The 27,726-nt window shown below is 47.0% G+C and overlaps 1 long non-coding RNA gene across 1 annotated transcript in view; it reads right to left on the reverse strand.

The window, feature by feature from the left end:
- Nucleotides 1–1,877: 1,877 nt before the first annotated feature.
- Nucleotides 1,878–27,726, reverse strand: part of LOC142301329 (uncharacterized) — a 38,808-nt gene continuing 12,959 nt past the window's right edge. The window contains exons 2-3 of the long non-coding RNA XR_012752770.1: nucleotides 23,196–23,286; nucleotides 1,878–3,554 (exon numbers count right to left, since the gene is read on the reverse strand). This is a non-coding gene — a long non-coding RNA (uncharacterized LOC142301329). The remainder of the gene's footprint in view (nucleotides 3,555–23,195; nucleotides 23,287–27,726) is intronic.

Below are 27,726 nucleotides of genomic sequence, written 5' to 3' on the forward strand. Positions count from 1 at the left end.
CGGTGTTTGTGTTTATTCATTTTCACTTACAGATTAGTAAGAGGGGGTCTCATAGACACCTCCCATTACTAATACAGGACTTAGTGGCAGCTGTGGGTTGACAGTAACTCCTTATTACCCCGATTGCCACTGCACCAGCGGGCACATAACTCCAGCATATTTCAGTTGTACATAGTATGTTCAGACACACTTTCAGTTACATCTGGGTTATGTCCTTTCTTACTGGTCCTGTGAGTCCCAGCACAACTCAGCCCAGCTTTATAATCCAATTTATGATAGTCACTTTCCCTTTATACAGCTCCATGTCTAATCTCCGCATAGAGGAGGGGACAAAGGGTTTGCCAGTATGGCCAGAGTAGAGCCTTGCGCTCTCAGACACTCAGAGACTCTGCCCAGGAAACTCACAAATCAGTCCATCTCAGCCTGCTACAGTGCCTACAAGTAGTATTCAACCCCCTGCAGATTTAGCAGGTTTGATAAGATGCAAATAAGTTAGAGCCTGCAAACTTCAAACAAGAGCAGGATTTATTAACAGATGCATGAATCTTACACTTACAAACCAACAAGTTATGTTGCTCAGTTAAATTTTAATCAATTTTCAACATAAAAGTGTGGGTCAATTATTATTCAACCCCTAGGTTTAATATTTTGTGGAATAACCCTTGTTTGCAATTACAGCTAATAATCGTCTTTTATAAGACCTGATCAGGCCGGCACAGGTCTCTAGAGTTATCTTGGCCCACTCCTCCATGCAGATCTTCTCCAAGTTATCTAGGTTCTTTGGGTGTCTCATGTGGACTTTAATCTTGAGCTCCTTCCACAAGTTTTCAATTGGGTTAAGGTCAGGAGACTGACTAGGCCACTGCAACACCTTGATTTTTTCCCTCTTGAACCAGGCCTTGGTTTTCTTGGCTGTGTGCTTTGGGTCGTTGTCTTGTTGGAACATGAAATGACGACCCATCTTAAGATCCTTGATGGAGGAGCGGAGGTTCTTGGCCAAAATCTCCAGGTAGGCCGTGCTATCCATCTTCCCATGGATGCGGACCAGATGGCCAGGCCCCTTGGCTGAGAAACAGCCCCACAGCATGATGCTGCCACCACCATGCTTGACTGTAGGGATGGTATTCTTGGGGTCGTATGCAGTGCCATCCAGTCTCCAAACGTCACGTGTGTGGTTGGCACCAAAGATCTCGATCTTGGTTTCATCAGACCAGAGAACCTTGAACCAGTCTGTCTCAGAGTCCTCCAAGTGATCATGAGCAAACTGTAGACGAGCCTTGACATGACGCTTTGAAAGTAAAGGTACCTTACGGGCTCGTCTGGAACGGAGACCATTGCGGTGGAGTACGTTACTTATGGTATTGACTGAAACCAATGTCCCCACTGCCATGAGATCTTCCCGGAGCTCCTTCCTTGTTGTCCTTGGGTTAGCATTGACTCTTCGGACAAGCCTGGCCTCGGCACGGGTGGAAACTTTCAAAGGCTGTCCAGGCCGTGGAAGGCTAACAGTAGTTCCATAAGCCTTCCACTTCCGGATGGTGCTCCCAACAGTGGAGACAGGTAGGCCCAACTCCTTGGAAAGGGTTTTGTACCCCATGCCAGCCTTGTGACCCTCCACGATCTTGTCTCTGATGGCCTTGGAATGCTCCTTTGTCTTTCCCATGTTGACCAAGTATGAGTGCTGTTCACAAGTTTGGGGAGGGTCTTAATTAGTCAGAAAAGGCTGGAAAAAAAGATAATTAATCCAAACATGTGAAGCTCATTGTTCTTTGTGCCTGAAATACTTCTTAATACTTTAGGGGAACCAAACAGAATTCTTGTGGTTTGAGGGGTTGAATAATAAATGACCCTCTGAATAAACTTTTCACAATTTAAAAAAAAAAAAAGAAATAACATTCTTTTTTGCTGCAGTGAATTTCACACTTCCAGGCTGATCTACAGTCCAAATGTCACAATGCCAAGTTAATTCCGAATGTGTAAAACCTGCTAAATCTGCAGGGGGTTGAATACTACTTGTAGGCACTGTACCTTTAAGCTGTATGTAACTTGGGGCCTTGATGTTAGAGTCCTGTCATTCGGACCCTTCTGCCTGGGGGCCACTCTGTTGGATAGTCAGTCTCTACAGTGTTCCACGCGTTGTGTCACAGACACCACTTAAAATCACTCTCTCAGCTCTGATCTCCTTTCTCTCTCTTTTGCCACAAATCACCCACTACATGTGGCCTTAACAACCTTCAGAGAGTACGTCTCCTTTACTCACACACTGGGCCCTATCTCAACTTCTAACAGAAAATTGTCTCTTTCCCTATTTATTAACTCCTCCCCTATGGACTAGTCCCAACTGTTAACTCTAACTGTCCCAGTGTCATGACCTGACGGGGTTTAAGCAATGACTAGGAACACCCCCAGCAGGTGCCATGACACACAGGGAACACAGGAAAACAGTACAAGGATAGGTCCTGGCTCTAGTAAGAGGGGAGCAGGGACACCTCCTGACCTCACCTGAGGCTGATCCCTGCACTCCCTAATGTCCATATACAGGTTCTGTCAACCTATCATGAAGCAGGATACCTTGAACCCTAGCTAGCCATGTACTGACCCTTGCTAGTGAGCAGGCTGGCGAGAGCGCTAGTCACACTACTACAAATAATACAACATAGGGGTAAATAGACAAACAGTAGAACAATGACAAAAACACAGAATTGAATACTGCAACAACACAGCTTAAAAAAGGGCTGGATGATTTCCTCAGTACACAAAACATTGTTGGTTATAAATGTGACCAAATGTAGAACTGGTGGAGGAAGGTTGAACTAGATGGACCTAGGTCTTTTTTCAACCTAAGTAACTATGTAACAACTGGATACTGACAGCCGTAATCCAGCAGCTCCTAGAAACATGTGGCCTCCTGGCTGGTCAGAATAGAAAAAAAAATGTATTTCTGGCAAAACCAGAAAGATAGAGAGACTACTTAAAGGACAGGGGATGGGTCACAAACCGGCTGCACATGAGGTAATAGAGCTAGAAGTTGGTAGCAGGAAAAACTGACATTAACTCATACAGTGCTAACAGAAAGCAAATACAATTAATATGGTTAGCCACACAGGAATGTGTAAAGCTCAGATCAAAAAACCGTCATAAATTTTTCAACTGTGAGAGACACTCGTGACACCCTGTTGACTACATGAGGCTGGCAGAACACAGCTTCCTCACATGACAGTACAAGTTATACAGTAAACAGTATGATCCACATCACACATCATAATAACACAGGACATTTTACACATTACATCACAGTTCCTAATAATAAATATAATAATTCCTTAATATGATTGGTGTCTTCAGGGGAAATTGTGCACCACAAGTCCACCTCCTTACATTCCATCCTTCTTTTACCATGGTTGTCCTTGACTATTCGACGAACTTGAAGACACCAGTACACCACACATAACAGTAGTAACAAGTGTCCCTTTACTTCTCTTTTCTTCTCCTTCATAGGGATGATGTTTTCTTCCTTTCAGGACAGTACAGACACGGTTTTACTAGGTTAGGACCTGGAAGCAAAGAATTCAAGTTAATTTAAAGAAAAGCCCTTAGGCCAACATAACAGCAGCCTTTCATATTTAAAGGCGTAGCCCATTGTACAGGCACGGATGCAGTCCAAATCTCCCATCTGACCGTAAGATGGGCACATTTATTAAAGTAATATCCATAAAAATGGAGACACAGTCCTTCTATTTACACTTTCTCTTCAATCTCAAACAGAATATCAGGTCATCCATCCCCGTTTCCCCCAATATTAGTCCATAAGGCCAGAACACAGTCCTTAAGGGGCAAAGTCCATAGCAAGATTTGGCAAGTCCATGACCAGCCCTCTTGCAGCTCAAATTCGGTCAATCCTGCAGGGGGTGCATGCAGCCAACACCTCACAGTATTTGTAAGTAAACATCGCCATCGCTTTTTGGATAGATCATGCGAGAATTGAGGCAAGAGTTTGAAGGGGACACCAGTTCAGGTGACAGCTGTGGTGCAGTTACAAATTATGTAAGGCCGGGACGACAAAGGAAGGGAAGAGATGATTCTAAGACTTGGAAGGAAGCAGACATGTTAACAGCAAACCTGTCCAGGCAAGCTTTCCTCTGCTGCTGGTTATACCCAGCTCTTGCCTGGTCATGTCAGGGGTTAATTTCCCTTGCCTCGTTCTGGATCCCAGGACGCTATATATTGCCTCTCTACCTATGGCTCAGTGCCAGTGATATTTCTGCCTTGCAGCTTGTATACTGGTTCTGGTGAGTGTTCCCGACCTGTCTTGCCTCCCTGCTACGGTGTCCTGATTTGTACCCTCCCCCATTCTTCTGCCAGTTTCGGTCCCTGACTTCCCGCTCCTGTCTGCTGTTTGTGTTTCCCTCTACATACCTATTCTCCCGCCTTCCGACTCAGTTCTGTTTTCTGACTTGATATTGAGCCTCCCTTTGCAGTGACTCGACTTTCCTGGCTAGACCCTGACTGTTTGACTACTCTATTGCCCCCTGGTGGCTTGCCTGTTAACTGCTTGCTGAAGTTACTCTGCTGTACTTCAGCTGCTTTTCCATTACAGTGTTTCTTTGTCTCTCCTTCACTACTCTGCTGCCACCTAATGGAGAATACACTGTACTACGTCTTACTAGTCTTTGAACAGCGTGACAGAACCGAGGCTATAGTTGCCCTTGCCGTACAAGTACCCATGAGTGGTGAGATCTCCGAGAAGGCCTGTGTCATACTAGCCCCTGAACCTGAATACTGAAGGATGAATACATTGACTCCTAAAGGAAACCGACGATCGATCACTGAATATTGAATACCAACTCCAGAAAGAACCTGAACACTGAATAAAGCTACCAGAAGAAGATCCAAGTGAGCCAAGCCATGGTTTCCTATCCAGATGTACAGTACTCAGTAAGAGAAGTTACCTACTAAAATTGGACTTGCAGCCTAGTGTGGCGCCCTGGACTAGCCAGGTAGCCACAGACAAAACACACACACACACCCACCCCCCAGACAGTTACATTAGTCAGACAAAAGCCCTTGTTGCCTCCCTCCAGGGTCTGATGTCCACACCAGGTGGGGCGGAGCCAGGCGGTTGGCCCCACCCACTGAGGAGTTCACAGGCCTGGAGGCGGGAAAGGCAGTAGTTCAGGAGGTTACAGTGAGAGGTCACGTACTGCAGGTGTCTGGGTAGGAGCCCAGGCACTGACAGCAAGGTTGGCAGACGGTGGTGGCCGTCTGCAGGAGTTGTTGGAACTCCGCAGAGCCGTAAGGACTGGGGCTGGGCGGTGGCCCACCGGTACCGGACCAGGGAATGGAGTGAAGCTAAGCACACAGGCAGGGCCATCAGACCCCGACCAGGCTTGGAGCCGCCGTCAATAGTTAAACCCGAATGTGACAGGAACCCCCGGGGTTCCCTAACAACCAAGTCCCGACTGAAGGCAACCTCTCACACTGTGAGGATACACAGCCACCGCCACCGGCTAGAAATCCAAGGGCCAGCGCCTGCGGGCAAAACGGGCTCCTCCGTTATCTATACACCAGGGAGCGGACTACTGGTGGGAAGCCATTGGAGTCAACTCAGTACACAAAGGTGCAGGGAGAGACAGCCACCATCACCTGTCCGGGGAGAGACACTGCAGCCGGCTGCGGGACCCGTCCATCCAGCCGTTTGGTTTACCGGAGACTTTGTGCATCTTTTGCTGAGTGAGTACACCCGTGCCATCTGGCACCGCGCCGCACTGTCCCTGCAACCCTGCACCTTACCGACCCTGCCTCCCCGTCACACTACCGGGCCCCGGGACCACCAACCCCTACCCACGGAGGGGGAAAACAACATCCCAGCTGCTCCCTACCATCGCTCCCGGAATCCCCGTCACCAGCAGCGATGGTGCCCACCTTCACCACAACCCGTGGGTGGCGTCACGGACTAAATCCCCAAACAAACCACCCCCTTTTCACTCACGGGCGAGGAGCGCCGCTCGAGTCCCCGGACCCGGCCCACCGTTCGAGCCACCAAGCAGCCGCAGCAGCGCCGGACCCGAGCGTTAGCAAGCGCAGCGCCCCGCCGCCCGCGATACTTAGCAGGTTGTACTACAGTCCATTAAAGCCAATGTGTTGATAGATTGAATTAGTTAGACAAGTGGGATTGTGAAACTACATCAGATGAAATACATCACCTTCATCTATCCAATATCTTAGCCTCCTGATGAACCCACGAGGAGGAACTGCAATGGGGCTGAACGCAAAGATGTCTGCACTTACAAAGTGTTATGGTCAATGGGCGAGCAAGGATTTTAGCGCATCTACTGGGCCATAGGAAACAGAAAACCCAGAGGGGCTTAGGGTGGCATTGCACGTGCGATGTCGATGGGGTCAAATCAAAAGTGACGCACATCCGGCGTCGCAGTCGATATCGCAACGTGTAAAACCTTTTTGATACGATGAACGAGCGCAAAAGCGTCGTTATCGTATCATCGCTGCAGCCTCCGACATTTCCATAATGCCGATGCCGCGACAGGTACGATGCTGTTCCTCGTTACTGCGGCAGCACACATCGCTGTGTGTAAAGCCGCAGGCGTGAGGAACTTCACCTTACCTGCCGCCGGCTGCAATGAGAAGGACGGAGGTGGGCGGGATGTTTACATCCTGCTCATCTCCGCCCCTCCGCTTCAATTGGCCGCCTGCCGTGTGACGTCGCTGTGACGCCGCACGACCCGCCCCCTAAGGAAGGAGGCGGGTCGTCGGCCAGAGGGACGTCGCACGGCAGGTATGTGCGTGTAAAGCTGCCGTAGCGATAATAATCGCTACGGCAGCTTTCACTAGATATCGCACGTGCGACGGGGGCGGGATTATCGCTGCAGCATGTCGCAACGTGCAAAACCTGCCTAAGTTAAGGAACAACACCTGGTTTTCACCAGAAGCTCTGATGGTGAGGGTGTTACGCAGCAGGTGTGAGACCGGGTGCCACTCGGGAAGACTAGTGCTGTGATGGCTGACCCCAGTGGTACAGGAGTGATAGTTTCTGGGATAAACAACAGCAGCAGCAGGTGTCGAGGTCCAAATCAGGATGGATGGATACAGCAGGATCAGCTGGTGATCATACTTCATGGCAGCGGGTATCATGGTTGGTGGCCTGTGGCGTGCAGCAGCAGGTTAGGGATAACAGCAGCAGTATACTGAAATATAAACATATGTCAGCAACGGAACTAGCAGAATACAACAGAAGCAGCAGCACAGCGCTAGGGGACTTGAGAACTAGCAACGTATTAGACTTGTTACTCAAGCACTTTCTAAATTGAGAAAGTACCTTAAATAGCTGCAGGCTCTCATCTGACCTGAGAGGCACTTCCGGGTTAAGAGTACGCTGGACCTTTAAGAAAGGGGGCGTGGCCACATCCAAGTCCCTAAGGCAGAACCAAGAAGCCTGCTGTAAGTACACAGCCTCCAGGAAACAGCAGCAAGGAATGGGAACAGAGCTCCCACCGCAGGAAAGCCAGACAGGTGAGGGGCCAAACGTCCCTGCTTGGGGAGGGGGGCAGAACAATGCAGGGATGCTGGTGTGGGCGTTACACCAAGCTAAGTATCCTGTATTAGCCTATCTCGTATCTACCTGTCATATCAATGTGGCATCCCTGAGGCTTCAATCACCACAGGGTACAGCACCTCGGCTGAGGTGCGGTATTCATCCCAGGTACCTCCTCCGAGGTCATTGTCGGTAACCACCACAATCCACACAACACACAGTCAGTTGCCCTCCCACTGGGACTGGGTTAGGGTAGGGTGCTGGTTGTGGCAATCACAAGGTATGGGACCTCCTGCCCACTAGTTCACACTAGTTCACCCAGGGGGATGGAGCAAGGTGACAGACACAGGGGACGAGTGAGGAGTGGAGAGAAGACGGTCGCTGAGGAGAGAGCTGTGCCATAGATCCCTCAGGACCGAGCATAGAGATCAGGGTGTGGAGCCCTAGGCTGCATTGGTACTGCAAGTTCCACCAGCAGAATCTGCAGGGCAGGAGATTGCAAGCCTCCTGGCCCACACAGTGCATGGGACACAGCAGCATATTAGAGCCAGGAGCCATGACAAAAGATTGGCACCAGTAAAGGACTCGTGCTGCCTGCCATACGCGCAATAGCCGGAGCCAAACAAGACAGAGGGTCTCAGTGTAGCTTCAAGCCGCAGGGACCCACGCATCACAGCACACGTAGGAAGGACTCAACGAGAGACGCACCGGCTCTGACCTCCGAACTATCCGGGATCGGCTGGAGCCCATGATGGCAGGACCCGGCACTCCAGAGGCGGTGTGATACTTCAGTGAGTAAACAACTTTTACTGCAACCCCTGTGTCGTCTAATCCTTCCTGCGCACCTACCCTCGGCTTAGCTGCAAAGCAGCAGGAGACTACTACTCCTAGCATCCCTGGGGCCTGAGCTCTACCTGTGGAGAGCTGCACTAACTGAGCTTGGCTAAAATCTGCCCCAGAGGATACCTCCCGCAGCGGCAACTCCTATGTTAGCCACAAACCACAGGTGGCTTAACGAATTTGTGTTACAAGTGGGATTGCAACTAAAGCTGGGGTGACACTGACGCTTCCCTGACAGAGGGACTTTGACTAATTTAACCTTAGAATATTTAGTGTTATAAGAAACCAAATATTGCATTTAGAATGTGTATATCCTTTGCGGTGTATTAATCTGTCCCTTTGTAATTACATTTGCTGTTCCCTGATCATACCTTACCACCGCTATACCGTTGTTTCTGTTTAAGGCCTGAAACACACATCCGTGAAACACGTGCGTGTTTGGTCCGTTTCCGTGTATACTGGAGACACGGCCAAACGTGCACCAATGTTATTGTATGATAAAAGCTCCACGTGCGTTTTTGATGCATGTCCGTGTGTCCGTGTCCGTGATCCGTACCTGTGTGCGTTTTGCACGGCAGCATGTCCGTTTCCTGTACGCAACACGCAGCATGGACCCAATGAAAGTCAATGGGTCTGTGCGCACGTCCGAGTGACACGGATGCATCTCTGTTTGCTCCCTGTACGTTTTGTGCTTTTTTCATGTGATGTCGGTCTCTTTTCTTTTTCTGTTTCGTTCTCTCCCTCAGTCCGTCGGTCGGTCTCTATGTCTGTCGGTCGGTCTCTCTGTCTTATCTGTCCCTCTAGCTGTCTGTCGGTCAGTTCCCCCCCTCTCTCATACTTACCGTTCCCCGAACTCCGGCGCGGCGCTGCACTGCTGTTATAAAAACTTCGGCGGCTTTTACTATTTTGAAAAAGCCGGCCGCCCATTAATCAATCTCGTATTCCCTGCTTTACCCGCCCACCGGCGCCTGTGATTGGTTGCAGTCAGACACCCCCCCACGCTGAGTGACAGCTGTCTCACTGCACCCAATCACAGCAGCCGGTGGGCGTGTTTATACTGTGCAGTAAAATAAATAAATAAATAATTTAAAAAAACTTCGTGCGGTCCCCCCCAATTTTAATACCAGCCAGATAAAGCCATACGGCTGAAGGCTGGTATTCTCAGGATGGGGAGCTCTACGTTATGGGGAGCCCCCCAGCCTAACAATATCAGTCAGCAGCCGCCCAGAATTGCCGCATACATTATATGCGACAATTCTGGGACTGTACCCGGCTCTTCCCGATTTGCCCTGGTGCGTTGGCAATCGGGGTAATAAGGAGTTATTGGCAGCCCATAGCTGCCAATAAGTCCTAGATTAATCATGTCAGGCGTCTCCCGGAGATTCCTTCCATGATTAATCTGTAAGTGACATTTAAAAAACACACACACACCCGAAAAAATAATTTATTAGAAATAAAAAACACTAACAAAGTCCCTCATCACCAATTTATTAACCCCAACAAAGCCCTCCATGTCCGGCGTAATCCACGGACCTCCAGCGTCGCTTCCAGCTCTGCTACATGCAGGTGACAGGAGCTGCAGAATACACTGCCGCTCCTGTCAGCTTCACACAGCAACTGAAGACAGCCGCGCGATCAGCTGAGTTGTCACTGAGGTTACCTGGATCCAGCGGTGGATGCAGCGGTGGCCGCGGGTAACCTCAGTGACAGCTCAGCTGATCGCGCTACTCACCGCCGCTCCTGTCAGCTCCACGCAACAAATGAGGTGAGTACTGCGATCAGCTGCTGTCAGTCAGGTAACTCGCGGCCACCGCTGGCCGCGGGCAACCTCAGTGACAGCTCAGCTGATCGCGCTATTGCCTTCATTAGCTGCGTGGAGGTGACAGGAGCGGCGGTGTACTCTGCAGCTCCTGTCACCTGCATGTAGCAGAGATGGATGCGACGCTGGAGGTACGTGGATTACGCCGGACATGGAGGGCTTTGTCGGGGTTAATAAATTGGTGATGAGGGACTTTGTTAGTGTTTTTTTATTTCTAATAAAGGATTTTTCGGGTGTGTGTGTTTTTTAACTGTAATTTACAGATTAATCATGGAAGGTATCTCGGGGAGACGCCTGACATGATTAATCTAGGACTTATTGGCAGCTATGGGCTGCCAATAACTCCTTATTACCCCAATTTGCCAACGCACCAGGGCAAATCGGGAAGAGCCGAGTACTGTCCCAGAACAGTCGCATCTAATGTATGCGGCAATTCTGGGCGGCTGCTGACTGATATTGTTAGGCTGGGGGGCTCCCCATAACGTGGAGCTCCCCATCCTGAGAATACCAGCCTTCAGCCGTATGGCTTTATCTGGCTGGTATTAAAATTGGGGGGAACCGCACGCCGTTTTTTTAAATTATTTATTTATTTCTATACTCCATAGTGACACGCCCACCGGCTGCTGTGATTGGGTGCAGTGAGACACCTGTCACTCAGCGTGGGGGCGTGTCTCACTGCAACCAATGATAGGCACCAGTGGGTGGGGAAAGCAGGGAATACGAGATTGTTTAATGAGCGGCCGGCATATTCAAATTAGAAAAAGCCGCCGGAGCAGTGTGAACGCCGTGCAGCGCCGGTGATCGGGGATCGGTGAGTATGAGAGAGGGGGGGACACTTCAGTCACTCGGGGGATTAGCGGTCACCGGTGAATCCTTCACAGGTGACCGCTAATCAGTACACGGCACAGACAGAGCCGCGGCATGACAATGAAGTCGGGTGAAGTTCACCCGAGTTCATTCTCATCCCGCTACTCTGTCTGCTGTCTGCCGACATGTAGTAAACGACATTTTGCATCACACATGGATATTCCACACGGACAACACAAACACGTCAGTTAAGTTTCACACGCACACACGGACATTTCACACGCACATACGGCTAGCATACGGGATACATACGCAGGCCACACATACCATAAAAACGGACCTAAAAAACGGAAAACGGACCCGAAAAACGGCCCGTTTTACACGGACGTGGTTTTCACGGATGAGTGTTGGAGCCCTAATAAATGTTGTTGTGAGTCACCGCTGAGTCATTTTTACTGCATTGTTGCATCTTTGAGACATCTTCACTAGTGTTGAGCGAGTATGCTTGTCACTACTCGGTACTCGCACGAGTATCACTGTACTCGGGCTACTCGGCGGGGACCGAGTAATCTCGCGATACTCGTGCTGTACTCGTGGTCTTCAACCCAGCATGTTGGCGCTCTTTTGAAAGCCAGCCCTCATGCAGGGATTGGCTGGCAGACCACTGCAATGCCACAGCCCTGTTAGTTGTGGAATTGCAGTGATTGGCCGGCCTGCACAGCGTGACCGAGCCTTTATACCGGCGGGCGCGCTGTGCTCTGCACACAGCCATCCAGACAGTCAGTGCAGGGAGAGTGTTGCTGCTTCAGGGAAAGGTTTTCGGCCCTTCATAGTTATTTCCGTAGCAGGGCTGCAAACAGTGTGACCAGAAGTCCTTCTCAGGACTATTGTATTTGTATACAGGCAGGCAGGGTATAGCCAGGTCGGAGTACAGGAGCAGAGTCCTTCTCAGGACTATTGTTGCTGTATACAGGCAGGGCAGGCAGGGTATAGCCAGGTCGGAATACAGGCTAGTGACCAGAAGAGTCCTTCTCAGGACTATTGTAGCTGTATACAGGCAGGCAGGCAGGGTATATAGCCATTCCTAGTGGTGACCGTATACCAGCCTTCATTATATCTGGGGCTGGTGTACACAGTCTAAAACAGTCCTGATAGTGTCAGACTTCTCAGTAGTTGTCGCTCCTAAAAACCTGTTAGGTTCTTAGTGCGTCCGTGCTTGCATTTAAAAACCGCACGTGTGTGCCTGTCAGTGGCAGCGTACAGTTGCACTTGTGTGCGTTTTGCACAAACTTGGATATAACACACAAGTCTAGTGAATACACGTCAGCACAGCATTGCAAAATGCGCAAGGGTGTTGGCAACGAACAAGGAAGTGGACGTGATGGTGGTGCAGGCAGAGGCCGAGGTCGTGGGCAAGCTCTAATTTCGCCACAACAAAGGGCCACATCTACTCGCTCGCACGTCCTGTCCCAAATTCTTGGGGACCGCAGCAGTACACCGCTCTTGAACCAAGACCAGTGTCAACAGGTTGTTAGTTGGATAGCGGATAATGCTTCCAGTCAGATTGGCACCACCACAAACACTCTGTCTTCCACACGGTCAAGTGTCAGTAGCCGTGATACTGCACCGCACATTTCAGAACCTGATCCTCCTTCCTACCACAAGGCTGAGTACACGTCCACGGACATTACTGATCCCACACTTGGACACTCGGAAGAGCTGTTCACGTTTCCATTCACACATTCTGGCCTCTCGCAAGCTCCCGTTGAAGTGGGTCATGAGGAGATCGTATGTACAGATGCCCAAATATTTGAGCAGCCACGTTCTCACGAAGTTGGCAATGTGTCTCAACAAGGGGTGGACGATGATGAGACACAATTGTCAGGAAGTCAGGAGGAGGAGCAGGGTGCGGAAGAGGAAGACTACGTGGTGGATGATCCAGTAACTGACCCAACCTGGCAGGAGGATATGCAGAACGAGGACAGCAGTGCACAGGGGGAGGGAGGCGTAGCATCCCAACAGGCAGTAAGAAGCAGGGTGGTGGCCCCAGGCAGAAGTCAGGCAACCGTTCCCCAGAACAACAACACGACACAAGGTGCCTGTACAAATGTTAGGTCTTCCCGAGTCTGGCAGTTTTTTAAGTTGGCTCCAGATGATTCTAAAAAGGCCATTTGCAACACCTGCCGTGCCAGCATCAGCAGGGGTACCAAAACTAGCAGCCTGACCACCACCAGCATGATCAGGCACATGTCAGCCAAGCACCCGACTTTGTGGGAGGTACAACAGAGTCGAGGAGCAGTGCTTGCTGATGTCACTGCTACGTCTTCGCTTGTTGTGCATGCGAGCCAATCCCCTGTCCATGCTGCCTGCGAACAAGCCTCCTCCGGCCCTGCACCTGCAGTTGCCTACACAGAAATAACACCATCATCAAGCACGTCCTTGTCCCAGCGCAGCTTTCAGTTATCCATTCAGCAAACCTTTGAACGCAGGCGCAAATACACTGCCAACGCCCCACATGCCACAGTTCTAAATGCTAACATTTCACGACTGCTTGCGCTGGAAATGTTGCCTTTTAGGCTGGTGGAGACAGAAGCATTCCGCGACCTGATGGCGGCAGCTGTCCCACGTTACTCGGTCCCCAGCCACCACTATTTCTCCCGGTGTGCCGTCCCCGCATTGCATAACCACGTGTCACAAAACATCACACGTGCCCTGAACAACGCTGTTTCAGCCAAAGTCCACCTAACCACAGACACGTGGACAAGTGCTTGTTGGCAAGGCCGCTACATCTCGTTGACAGCACACTGGGTTTATATTGTGGAAGCTGGGACCCAGTCTGAGCGAGGGACGGAACACGTCTTTCCCACACCAAGGTTTGCAGGCCCTACCTCAGTCAGGGTTTCACCCACACTCTACAGCTCCGGAATGTCATGCTCCTCAGCCTCATCCTCCTCCTGCGCATCCTCATCCACTTTACCCTCCACACCAGTCCCAAGCTGGAAGCAGTGCAGCACTGCCTCGGCGAAGCGGCAACAGGCTGTGCTGAAGCTAATCTGCATAGGTGACAAACCCCACAATGCAGAAGAGGTGTGGACAGCTCTGAAACAGCAGGCAGATCACTGGCTCACACCTCTGAACCTAAAGCCAGGAAAGGTCGTGTGTGTCAATGGCCGGAACCTGGTGGCGGCTTTGAGGTGAGGCCAGCTGACACATGTTCCATGCGTGGCCCATGTGCTCAACCTCGTGGTTCAGCGGTTTCTAAAGTCATACCCAGAGCTGTCTGATCTGCTGGTAAAAGTTCGCCGCCTGTCTGCACATTTTCGAAAGTCACCTACTGCTTCAGCCGGCCTTGCCGGCTTTCAGCGCCGTTTGCATCTTCCGGCTCACAGACTGGTGTGTGATGTCCCCACGCGTTGGAATTCAACTCTGCACATGTTGGTCAGGATATGTGAGCAGAAGAGGGCAGTTGTTGAGTACCTGCATCACCTAAGCCGTCGGGAAATGGGTCAAACTCCACACATAACACCTGAGGAGTGGAGATGGATGTCCGACCTATGTACCATCCTCCAAAACTTTGAGGACTCCACCAAGATGGTGAGTGGTGATGACGCCATTATTAGCGTCACCATACCGCTTCTCTGCCTTCTAAAACGGTCTCTGCTCAAAAACAAACATGATGCATTGCAGGCGGAGCGCGATGAGTTGGAGCAAGAAACAGTAGTGGGTGTGGGTGATAACACACAGCCGAGCCTCGTCTCATCACAACATGCAGTGGAGGACTATGACGAGGAGGAGGATGAAGACATGGAGCAACTCTCCGGCCAAATTGAGGATATGACATGCACACCAGTCATATCCTTGGTTCAGCGTGGCTGGCCAGAGGACAGGGTAGATGAGGAAGAGGAGGAGTAGGACAGCATGTTCAGTCATCGTGTTGGTCAGGATACTGAAGTACTGGCTGTTAAGAGTCTGGCGCACATGGCTGACTTTATGGTAAGCTGCCTGTCTCGTGACCCTCGCGTTAAGAACATCTTGGCCGACAATCATTACTGGTTGGTAACACTGTTAGACCCACGCTACAAGGAGAACTTTATGTCTCTTATTCCCGAGGCGGAGAGGTCAGCCACAATGCAGCAGTTCCGGAAGGCCATAGTCACGGAAGTAGGCAAAGCATTCCCCTCACAAAATGCTAGCGGCATAGGTCAGGAATCAGTGGACAACCAAGGCGTACAGCCGAGAGGGGCACAAGTCCAATCCGCCAGAGGTAGGGGAACAGTCTTTAAGATGTGGGACAGTTTTCTCAGCCCCTCACGTACCACAGCCCCTGAGGTGCGGGGTAGTGCCACAAGAAATCCTAAGTTTGCCCAGATGCTCAAGGAGTACCTTGCAGATCGAACAACTCTACTCCGACATTCCTCTGTGCCTTACAATTATTGGGTATCCAAGGTGGACACGTGGCATGAATTGGCTCTCTACGCCTTGGAAGTCCTGGCCTGCCCTGCCGCTAGCGTTTTGTCAGAGCGTGTTTTTAGTGCCGCAGGTGGAATCATTACAGATAAACGCACCCGCCTGTCAACTGAAAATGCTGACAGGCTGACTCTGATCAAGATGAACAAGGGTTGGATTGGGCCAGACTTCACCACACCACCAGCAAATGAGAGCGGAATTTAAAGTTTGTAACGGGAATTTGCCATTTACCTCCACTCACCCATGGGTACACACTTCTGGACTTTGGATAATCGCTGGACTGCTCCTCCTTCTCCTCATGCGCCACCATGATGACCGTTACAATAGTTAGGCCGTTGTTTCAGGTATACCCCCAGTGGTAAATTTTTTCGCCCATTCTTTCAGAATGGACATTACAACGACAGGAGACCCGCTCCTTTGCAATGGGAACAATGTTTTGAGGCCCTCATGCACATCTCTATCCAGGGACAATATGGAGCCTCCCAATTTTTGGCTGTCCTGCCAAAGGGCTATACTACAATAGACCCACTTCCTTACAATGGGCACTTCTAGTTTACAGGCCATCATGCACGTCTCTATCCAGGGACAATGTGGAGCCTCCCAATTTTTGGCTGTATTGCCAAAGGGCTATACTACAATAGACCCACTTCCTTACAATGGGCACTTCTGGTTTACAGGCCATCATGCACGTCTCTATCCATTGGCAATGTGGAGCCTCCCAATTTTTGGCTGTATTGCCAAAGGGCTATACTACAATAGACCCACTTCCTTACAATGGGCACTTCTGGTTTACAGGCCATCATGCACGTCTCTATCCAGGGACAATGTGGAGCCTCCCAATTTTTGGCTGTCCTGCCAAAGGGCTATACTACAATAGACCCACTTCCTTACAATGGGCACTTCAGGTTTACAGGCCCTCATGCACGTCTCTATCCAGGGACAATGTGGAGCCTCCCAATTTTTAGCTGTATTGCCAAAGGGCTATACTACAATAGACCCACTTCCTTACAATGGGCACTTCTGGTTTACAGGCCATCATGCACGTCTCTATCCAGGGACAATGTGGAGCCTCCCAATTTTTGGCTGTCCTGCCAAAGGGCTATACTACAATAGACCCACTTCCTTACAATGGGCACTTCAGGTTTACAGGCCCTCATGCACGTCTCTATCCAGGGACAATGTGGAGCCTCCCAATTTTTGGCTGTATTGCCAAAGGGCTATACTACAATAGACCCACTTCCTTACAATGGGCACTTCAGGTTTACAGGCCCTCATGCACATCTGTATGCAGGGGCATTGGTGAACCTCACAATTTTGGACTGCCCTGGCAAAGGAAAATACTACAAAGACTCACTTCCTCAAAATGGGCACATTAGACTCAAGAGGCCTTCATGTACGTCTCTTCTCAGGGACATCGGAGTGCCACACAATGTTTTCACGTAAAATCTTTCATGTAATCTCCAAAAGTAACATACACCAGCTCTATCTCACTATTGCCCTTAACATTTCCGCCATGAAAATTCATTTTGGTGTCATTTTTGAAGGTTTTCTTGTGAGTCCGTAAAAATGGCGTAAAACGCGGACAAAATTGTTCACAGCTGTGACTTTTGAGTGATAAATGCTTCAAGGGGTCTTCCCCATGTCATTTGAGCACTCTTCTGAGACTTTTGTGACATTTTTAGGGTTTCTACATGCTGCCGGGGGGTCATTTCATAAAAATTCTCGGGTCTCCCATAGGATAACATTGGGCTCGGTGCTCGGGCCGAGTACACGAGTATCTTGGGATGCTCGGCCCGAGCCTCGAGCACCCGAGCTTTTTAGTACTCGCTCATCACTAATCTTCATGCTTGGCATGCTCGGCAGGATGCAACATTCCAGCGCAGCGATGGCAGACTAGTCAGGTACTGAATCCGCCAGGGTCAACCTCAGGGTGGATTTAATTTAAATCTAACTGATTTAAATCACGATTTAAATCACGATTTAAATCACTAGTCAGTAAGGCTTGATTTAAATCAGTGATTTAAATCAAAGTTTCTACCTAAACTAGTTCTTGCTACTTTAACATGCAAGTAGATGAAGATTTTTAGAATCACTTTTTATATTACTTTTTTCTCCCCAGTTTAATGGGTTAATCATTCATATTTGGACACCACTGTTCTGTTGTACTTAGGAAGGAGAAAAATAATCCTGACCTTAATAACAATTTAAATAGATTTATTCAACTCAAACACTAACAACATTACAGCATAAGTTATTTGCTTAAACAAACATCCATGTTTGTTAACTAATTTGGCTAAACAAAATATATATATATATTTTAAGAAACTTAGACTGTCAGCCCAGCCGACACATGAAAAACTTAAATACTACTGTCCCTGCTGTCCTGTGTAGCTCACTTGTCGTCATCTTCATCATCATCTTCTTCTTTGTTCCTATTCATAATCTGGAAAAGAAAAACAAGCTTTCCTGCTTTATTGGGTCCCAACCGATTTCTCAATTTAGAATGAATGAGTCCAAAGGAAGAGAATATTCTTTCAACGCCTGCAGAAGAAGCTACTGCTGTTAAAAGTGAAATCATTACTTGAACAGTCTCTAAATCCAAGCGCTTAAGTGACTTCCACCAGTTTACTGGTGTGACCTTCCTTAAAATATCTTCAGCAAACATATTTCTTGAATGGTTCCCCCCTTAGCTCTGAAGTTTATTATAGTTGGCATTAAAGATGGATGATTGCTGGATACCCATGCTAACTCCTCTTCCTCAGCACTTAGGTTTTGACCCTGATATTGGATATTGACAATATTTGCCAAAAAATGAGCTGGAGTCAGTGCTTGTCCCATTCGTTTGTTTACTGCTTGTAATTTAATTCTGTCCATGTGTAGTTCTGTTTTTAAGTGTTCACTCAGTTCCTTCCAAATTTCAACAGCATCTGCAATAAAACAGCTATTTTTCTGTATTTTGTTTAAAGCTTGAGAGATGGGTTTCAGGAAGCTCAGCATATGTTCAACATTTCTCTTAAGCCCAATGTTGAGGATTTTGGCCGTGACAGTGCCATCTATTTTATCTCAATTTTCTTCACAAAGTGTCATCAGTATAGGCCAGTTTTTGATATACTGCTCAAAACAGTCCACCACAGAGTTCCATCTAACATCTTGTGGGAGCGTTAGCTTGGTTCCACCCATCCTTTTCAGAGCTGCTGCAGCAAAATGATTATTACGGAAGTATTTAGCAATTTCAACAACATTAGCCTTTATTTCTGGAACACTTAAGTCTTTGGCTAAGAGGTGCAGCAAATGAGCACTGCAACCATATGTTATTAGCAGCTTTGTATTCCCTCCCTGCTCTTCTAAATCTCTTCTCATCTTGGATACGTTTGCAGCATTGTCAGTGACCAAACTGCGTACTAGACATTTGAATTTTTGTTCACATGTCGTTATAGCTTTTACTGCCACTTCTTGTAAGTATTCTGCTGTGTGTGCATTTCCTGTTGTATCAGTTGTTTGTGCAAGGAAGACTTTACCTTCTTCTGTTGTTATACAAGCACATACAATAGGATCATTGTGGACATTACTCCACCCATCAATACTTAGGTTAACAATTTTACCCTCCAGAGCTGTTGCACATTGCTCCATTTCTCTGTCATACACTTGATCCAGCAGTTTCCCTGAAACATCAGCTCTGCTGGGTGGACTGTATCCTGGTCTCAGTGACTGAACCATATTACTGAAAAGTGGGTTCTCAGTCAGACGGAAAGAAGAGTTCGTTGCATAAATAAACTGGGCAATTTTTTCATCAATCAACTCTTTTTCTAATCTGCTAGTTCTTATCACAAACCTATCTATGGTGGTTCCAGGAGGTAAAGGTTTTTTCCTCCTTTTGGGTGATGGTGATATGTGGCTGTGGGTGTCTGATGATGATGCTGCTGCTAATGAAGCACTATCCTGGATGGATAACTCTGAAACTGTAGAACAGGATGATGGTGATCTTGGAGGTGGATAGTTTCCAGAATCCATGAATTCCCCTAAACAAAAAAAGTCAATGCTGTTATTTTATTGTTTATTATACAATTTCTGCTTATTGTACACAACACATCACTGCCCCTGCCCCAAAAGGAATATTTGTTTTCTTCATAACTGTACCAAATGACAGTAACATGCAGTAATAATAAGAAATATAATTTTTCTCACACATGACAGTTCAGTCTTTAGAAATAGGATTCAATAAAAATGTTTACCAACCTGAAGATCCTGCCTGTTCAGAAGTGTTTCTTTGGTCATCTTCATCACCGCACTTCTCATGATGTTGCTTCATTCGCGCCACCAGGCCTTGCATCTCTTTGTTGCATCGTTTGCATTTTGCACGCATGCCTGCCTTACCGATAGGCGAAGGAGCTTCATTAAAATATTCCCAAACTGGGTCTCTTTTAGGGCCTGCTGCCATTATAAGGAAAGAATGTAATAAACCTCAGATCGTACACACAAACAGATCCAGACTTGTCTGTCTGTGGCTATGCTGCAGTATTGTGCTCAAAGTTTCACTTTCATTTTCTTGTCTGCTTGCCTTTCCTCCTCCTCACACTTAGATTCACATTCTTCTTGTGTTGTGCAGATCTATTCCACTCCAAACAATCAGAAACATATTGTCTAACTTCTTGGACTTGGCACTGAAGGGGTTGATTCTGTATTCATAGGTTTGTAGAACAATAGGATTAAGGTCTTTTTCTTAACTCTGTTCATGTTGTAATATTTTTGCCGTGAAGAAGAGGCTGCGACCTCTGCGGAGTCAAATTCAGTTTTGAGAACTGCGTAAGTAAAGCGAGCGTCTGTGATAATATAGGAGAGAAACTGCCCACTAATCCTACAGAAACCTCTGGAAGAGCATGGCATTGTGAATGTTACACATATACAGCCTTTATTCTACTGAGTTAAACAACTCAGCTTTATCTCATGATGGAAGAACCTTTGGATGGTAAAATATTTTCCTCAAAAAGCAGTTTATTGAAAAAAATCCGATTTAAATAAAAAAAATCCGATTTAAATAAAAAAAAATCCGATTTTTTTGATTTTTTAAAAAAAAACATTGATTTTTATCCACCCTGGTCAACCTTCCCTGAGGACCATGCTTAGCAACTTGCCAAAGTTTCTGGGGGACAATGTTTTGTTATGGAATAGGATAAAGAGTTGCACACAAGTCACAATGTATATGGGAATGATGAAAAGCAAAACTGCTATGGGAATACTAGACTGAAAAATACAATGAACTATCTGAAAAAGTGAAAAACATGAAAAATGAAATATGCATTGTATAGTTCATTGTATTTTTCAGTCTAGTATTCCCATAGCAGTTTTGCTTTTCATCATTCCCATATACATTGTGACTTGTGCGCAACTCTTTATCCTATTGTATAGTTATGTTTTTGAGTCTTGCACCATGTTCACACCATTGATGTTCCAGACATACATTCTTTAGTTAATGTTTTGTTATGGGACTGAGTAGAATGACTGAAAAGCATGTTATGCATGCACTCTATGACATCCACTTTACAGGCAGACATGGCCCTGCTAACTTTAGATGGAGAGAACCTACAGAGGATTATGCTCAAAGAAACACAAAACCATGATACAACAGATAAGTTAATTAAAATCTTAGAGGACATGCATGGCGATTCGATCAATTTGGGTAATTTGCACATCTGCTTATTCCGTCAGGTTCAGAGGGAAGGCGAAACAGTGGCCCAATACGTAAATACTCTGCAGGAGATTATGTCCCCCGTGATTAAGAAAACTGATGAAGAGGGTTTGGAACTGTTGAACAAAATGTTAAAGGACAAGCTAATTGCGGGTTTAAGGGATCCCTACCTGAGACAGGCTCTGAAGAAATATTTATGTTACAACCCCAATATGAGCTTTCTGGAGTTTGGAACAGAAGCTAGAGAATGAGAAAGAGGCACCAGCTATGATGTTGTAACCCAGACTAGGGACCAGACGGTGAAGTCAACAGCTAGGACTATCTGTCTGGAATTTATCCATGTGTATTGATGCCCAAAGAAGATCCCCTCTGACAAGGGAACCTGCATGCAGGGGAAAATTATGGAGGAATTGCATCAACTCTATGATATTGACAAATCTTAAATAATGCCTTACCAAGCTCAAGGGAATGGGGACTGTGATAACATCAATGGGACATTGTTGCAGATGCTAAGAACACTGGAGGAAGACTGGCAGATGAGGTGAGACGAATTTGTCTCAGAAATAGTGTGGTTGTACAACACCAAGTCCATGCCACCACCGGATTCACATTCTACATCAAAATTCTACATGTTGTTTGGTCAGAACGGCCGAAAAATCACTGAACTGGAACTTGACCCACAGCAGATGGCACTAAAATCATCTCAAGCACCTGAGTGCAGGAACATTGGCATTGGCTGCAGACTTTGAGATGTCTAGTAGAACAGAAATTTCTGGAGCTGTATCATCTAGATACAACTCCAATGTAAGAAGTGCCCCTCCAAATGGGAGTTCGGGTACTGGTAAGAGCTAAGCGTCGCAAGAACAAGTTGGATTATCAATGGGAGGTGATTCCCCACCGACTGATAAGAAGGCTTCTCCCTGATAACCTGGTGTATGAAGGCTGGCTGAAGGGAGCGGAAAACGCTCCCGGTAGGGTATTGCATCACAACATGCTCACCCCTTTTGTGTGTCTGAAGGAGAAAGCAAAAGACCAAACCCGAAAGGAACAATGACATACTGTGTTGGGAGGGATTGCTGATGATGAGGACAAATAGTTTTTGGTTCCTACTGAACCCCGAGAAGTGGTGCTACCATCTCCAGCTGACTCAGAAAATGGGCCTTTAACTGAATCCCTGCAGGAAATACCTGAAGTCCCTGTTGAACCACCTCAAAAGGAGCTTTGTAGAATTGAACACCCAACGCTGGTATTTCACCTATGAGGTATACACAGGATGAGTTCATATCATACAAAAGACTGAGGAGTTGGCTTAGTTCCTGGTGACGTTAGGATCACCACAGAAGAGCATCAAGGTGTGCAAAGACTCCTGTGAAACAAGTACTGGTGAGTTAAAAGAATGGAGCAATGTAAGGGAATTTGAAGGGAACGCCAGGTCAGGTGACAGCTGTGGCACAGTTACAAAATATTAAAGGCTGGGACGACAAAGGAAGTGGATGAGTTGTGACACCAAGACTTGGAAGGAAACAGACGTGAGAGCAGCGGAGCGAGCCTATAGCCGCCATTGCTCTAGAAGTACCCATGTACTCATGAGTGATCAGATCTTCCAATAGGCCTGAGTCATACTAGCCCTATAAGGAACCCGAAGACCGAATACTGAACACCAACAAATACCGAACACCGACTTCTAATGACCGAACAATACTGCCAGAAGAAGAACGGAGTGAACCAGGCAGTTGCTTCCCGTCCAGACCTACTGTGCTCAGAAAGGGGAGTTACCCACTAAAATTGGACTTCTGGCTTAGCGGGTTGTACTATAGTCCTGTTAGAGCCAGTGTATTTATAGATTTAATTATTTATATAAGTGGGATTGTGACTAAACCTATAGCTGGGGCTAAATTAAGCCTAGTAATATCAGTTATTTAGTATTATAAGAAAACAAGTATACTAATATTTCATTTAGAACTATATAACAAGTATATCTCTTCTTATGTATTAATCTGCCTTTTTGTAATCACTTTTGCTTTTACCTGATCATACCGTACCACCGCTACTCCTTTGTTTGTTCAAAATACATTTCTTCTGTGAGTCGCCTTTACTGCGCCATTTCATCCTCGAGACCTGTTCACACAAATATCATTAAATAGGGTGTTAGGCAGATAAGGTGTACCTTATATCTTTTAACAGTAAATCCTGCTGACAGGTTCTCTTTAAAAAGCTAATATCTAGGACTTATCATATTGATGGTTAACTCATTAATACATATCAATATGATATCAGCGGGGTCCAACACCTGGCACACCCACTGATCAGCCAATATCTGCTCCAGCAGCAATTGGGTATAAGCAATGCACCCCAGCTCCGTGCATTGTTCAGTGGCCACTACTGAATCCAGCAGTTTATCTTCCACGCACTTGAATGGCAGATGAAGCGCAGTACTCTTCTATCTGAGCAGATATCAGCTGATCAGTGGGGTGCTGGGTGTCAGACTATTTTATGGACATCACTATGTAAGGTATTTGCATATGTATTCAGCTAATTTAATAGGATTCTGTATTTTGACTTCTTTCAGGATGAGCACAATGAGGCATTATATAAAGAATTTCTGACCAAGCTGAACACTGCCCTTGTAAGTATTGCTATTTATACCATGTGGTATCATAGTTTTACTTTTTAGTTGTAGGTTTAAAACTAAGTTTCAGTATACTTTTCCTGACCTTAGAAACAAAATTCATTAAAAACTTGTTTCAAAAATTCTTTCATATGAAGAGCTATGTTGCATCTTATTTACTTATTTTTCCTTTTTTGGAGGGTGGTTTAGAGGATTGTAGTTAAAATGTGTCAGCAACATTTAAAGGAATTCTGTCGCCACTAGTGATGGGGAGACTCACAGAGAACCGGAACCAGGGCAAGTCTAACCGGGTTAAAAAAACACAACTTGTTTACAGCCCGGGATTGATTCCGGTTATTTAACCAGATGCATATAAGTCTGTTGGGACCAGAATCTGGCGATTAAAAATGGTGATAGAAGAGAGAGGGGATGGGAGCAAGCTCTTCATAATTACCAAGTCTCAAGCGCGGCTGTGACTGCTTTCAGTCCGCTCAGTCACCTCCAGGGCTGCTCATTTACCTTCATGCATATGCCTGCTTTCCCTGTCCACCAGCATCTGTGTTTAGCTGCAGTCAAAAGCGATCCCACCCTGAGTGTCGGCATGGCAGCTGACTGCTTCCAATCACAGATGCTATGTGTGTCTATCGTGGTATAAAAATAAATCAATAAAATAAAATATTTGGAGTAGGGTCCCCCCATATTATGATTTCCAGCACAGATAAAGCATATGGCTACAGGCTGCAGCCCCCCGTCGTGCGCTTATCTTGGCTATGTATCAAAATAAGAAGAACCACATTCGGCTTCTTTTTTTTTCTTTTTTTTTTTTTAATAATTATTTAAATAAATAATTTTAAAAAACCATCGTACACTCCCCCCATTCTAAGGCGGGCTTTGCACACTACGACATCGCAGCCCGATGCTGCGATGCCGAGTGCGATAGTGCCCGCCCCCGTCGCAGCAGCGATATGTGGTGATAGCTGGCGTAGCGAAAGTTATCGCTACGCCAGCTTCACACACACACTCACCTGCCGTGCGACGTCCCTGTGGCCGGCGACCCGCCTCCTTGTTAAGGGGGCGGGTCGTGCGGCGTCACTGCGACGTCACACGGCAGGCGGCCAATCAGAGCGGAGGGGCGGAGATGAGCAGGATGTAAACATCCTGCCCACCTCCTTCCTTCCGCATATCCTACGGAAGCCGCAGTGAGGCCGGTAGGAGACGTTCCTCGCTCCTGCGACTTCACACACAGCGATGTGTGCAGCCGCAGGAGCGAGGAACAACATCGGACCGTCGCGTCAGCGTAATCATGGATTACGCCGACGCTGCACCGATGATACGATAACGACGCTTTTGCGCTCGTTAATCGTATCATCCAGCCTTTACACACTGCGATGTCGCATGCGATGCCGGAAGTGCGTCATTTTCAATTTGACCCCACCGACATCGCACCTGCGATGTCGCAGTGTGCAAAGTGCCCCTTAGGCTGGGGAGGCCCATGCATTTTGGAGCCCCCCCCAGTCTAAGAAATAGCAGCCTGCAGCCACCTGTAATTGCTGCATTCACTAGATGTGAGAAGCCCAGTGCTTTACTCATTGGCCTGGTGCAGTGGAAATCGGGGTAATAAGGGGTTAATGTCAGCTCACAGTTGTCACCAAGCCCTAAATTAGTAATGAGAAGCATCTGAGAGACCTCCCCATTACTAATCTGTAAGTGAAAGTAAACACAAACACCAAAAAAATCCTTTATTTTAAATTAAATACAAAAAAGCACTATCTTGCAATAATGAGCGGCCCCGGAAGAAGAATAAGCAATTACAATTGCGCCGGAGGCTCGGTAGGTATGAAGTGCTTGCTTCATTCTTATTTTCTTTCTTTTTCCTTTATTTATTTTTTATTTCCCGAGTGCCAGATCCGGATCATTAGCCGGAATTCAGTGAGAATTCTGGACCTGGGCCTGGCACTTGGGTAATTTTGAAATTGTGTGGATCCAAACTTTTACAGTCCGGATCTGCCAATCACTAATCACCATGTTTTTGCCACTTCAACTGAGAACAGCATAATGTAGAGTCCTTGATTTCAACGGTAAGTCACTTACTGGGCTGCTTGCTGTAGTTATCTTTTGGAGGTAATCAGTAGAGGTCTAGTAAACCTGCTGCATGTAGTCCTCAATATTCATTAGCGCTGTATAACTTACCACCACTAATTGGCAGCTTTCTGCCTATGCACAGTGTATACAGAAAGCTGTCAGTCAGTAATCTGGGTGACATTATACAGACCCCAACATTCAAAAGTAGATCTGCAGCAGCTAGAACAGTGATTTAATCAAAACTGCAGGAAGTCCAGTATGTGATGATGCTCGCAGAGAGGGGAGCACATACGTGGTAACATGTTCCCTTTAATGTTATCACCGAACCAAAACCTGTGGAATAACTTTGTATCACTGGGAGTTCCAATTTTTGGACCACATTGTTACATAACTTTAAATGTTGAGAATGAAGGCCACTTTACACACTGCGATCTTACTAGCGAGCGTACCCGCCCCCGTCGTTTGTGCATCACGGGCAAATCGCTGCCAGTGGCGCACAATATTGTTAGGCCCCGTCACACATACTTCCCGTCCCTGCGACGTCGCTGTGGCCAGCGAACTGCCTCCTTTCTAAGGGGGCGGTTCGTTCGGTGTCACAGCGACGTCACTAAGCTGCCGCCCAATAGAAGCGGAGGGGCGGAGATGAGCGGGACGAACCTCCCGCCCACCTTCTTCCTTCCTCATTGCGGGCGGCCGCAGGTACGTTGATGTTCCTCGTTCCTGCGGTGTCTCACATAGCAACGTGTGCTACCGCAGGAACGACGAACAACCTGCGTCCTGCAACAGCAACGATAATTGGGAATAGAACGACTCGTCAACGATCAAAGGTAAGTAATTTTGATCGTTAACGGTCGTTCCTGTGTTTCACACGCAACAACGTCGCTAACGAGGCCGGATGTGCATCACGAATTCCGTGACCCCAACGACATCTCGTTAGGAATGTCGTTGCGTGTAAAGTGGCCTTAACTCTTTAATATTAAAGAAAAAATGTAGAAAGTCAGATTGCACTCACCATCCATAAAACACATCTTTATTCAGAGTACATTAAAAGTCCTGGCAGAACTGCATGGCAAGGACGCAGAGCGCACAGACACCAGCCTTTTCGCGTACGCGTATGAATATAGCCTAAGATGTGACATGTTTTCTTTTCAGCACCCCATTTCGCACTTTAAGGGGATATTTTGTGGCAGCAATTACATTTATATTTGTACTATTATAGCATGACATTATTTTACTTTAATATCTGTGTGAGCACTAAATGTCTATTGACAGCAGGTGGTGTAGGTCCTCAGTCTACAACATTGTTTTTTTTAGCATTGCTGAGGGGTATAGTCTGTTACTGCTGTATCTCAGCCCACTTTGTAGTTCATCCACAGCTCTACAGTCAGAACAGGAGTTTTCCAAAACCGCAGAAACCCTTTGCAGTCAGCATTCAGGACCTAGATATGACCTCAGGTCTGTCTGCTCAGTTATCTGGCTCTTAAGGCTGTTAAGTTATGTTATAACAGCAGCCTTTGACACAAGGTACATTGAAAAAAAAATCGACAAATTTACTTTCATTGTTATGTAACCCGAAAACAGATTTCACTCACATAACGCAAGTTCCCAGTCAGCGAAAAGCCATTCACATAAATGAAAACTAACAAATTTACGGGTGTTGAAATACAAGACATACCAGCAGCTCTGTAAATGAGTCGATAAGTCTTATTTGTTTTATTTGATTGTTTTTTATTTACTTATTTGATTGATTTTTAATCTTTCCAGAGAGATGTTGGCTGCTCACTCGATGAGGTTCTAGGAACAAAGAATATTCTGGTATGAGGTACACCTGATTATGTATTTTCTTTTGTGCAAGACTAATATTTGAA

This window comes from Anomaloglossus baeobatrachus, chromosome 4 (assembly GCF_048569485.1).
Source record: "Anomaloglossus baeobatrachus isolate aAnoBae1 chromosome 4, aAnoBae1.hap1, whole genome shotgun sequence".
Classification (NCBI taxonomy): Eukaryota; Metazoa; Chordata; class Amphibia; order Anura; family Aromobatidae; genus Anomaloglossus; species Anomaloglossus baeobatrachus.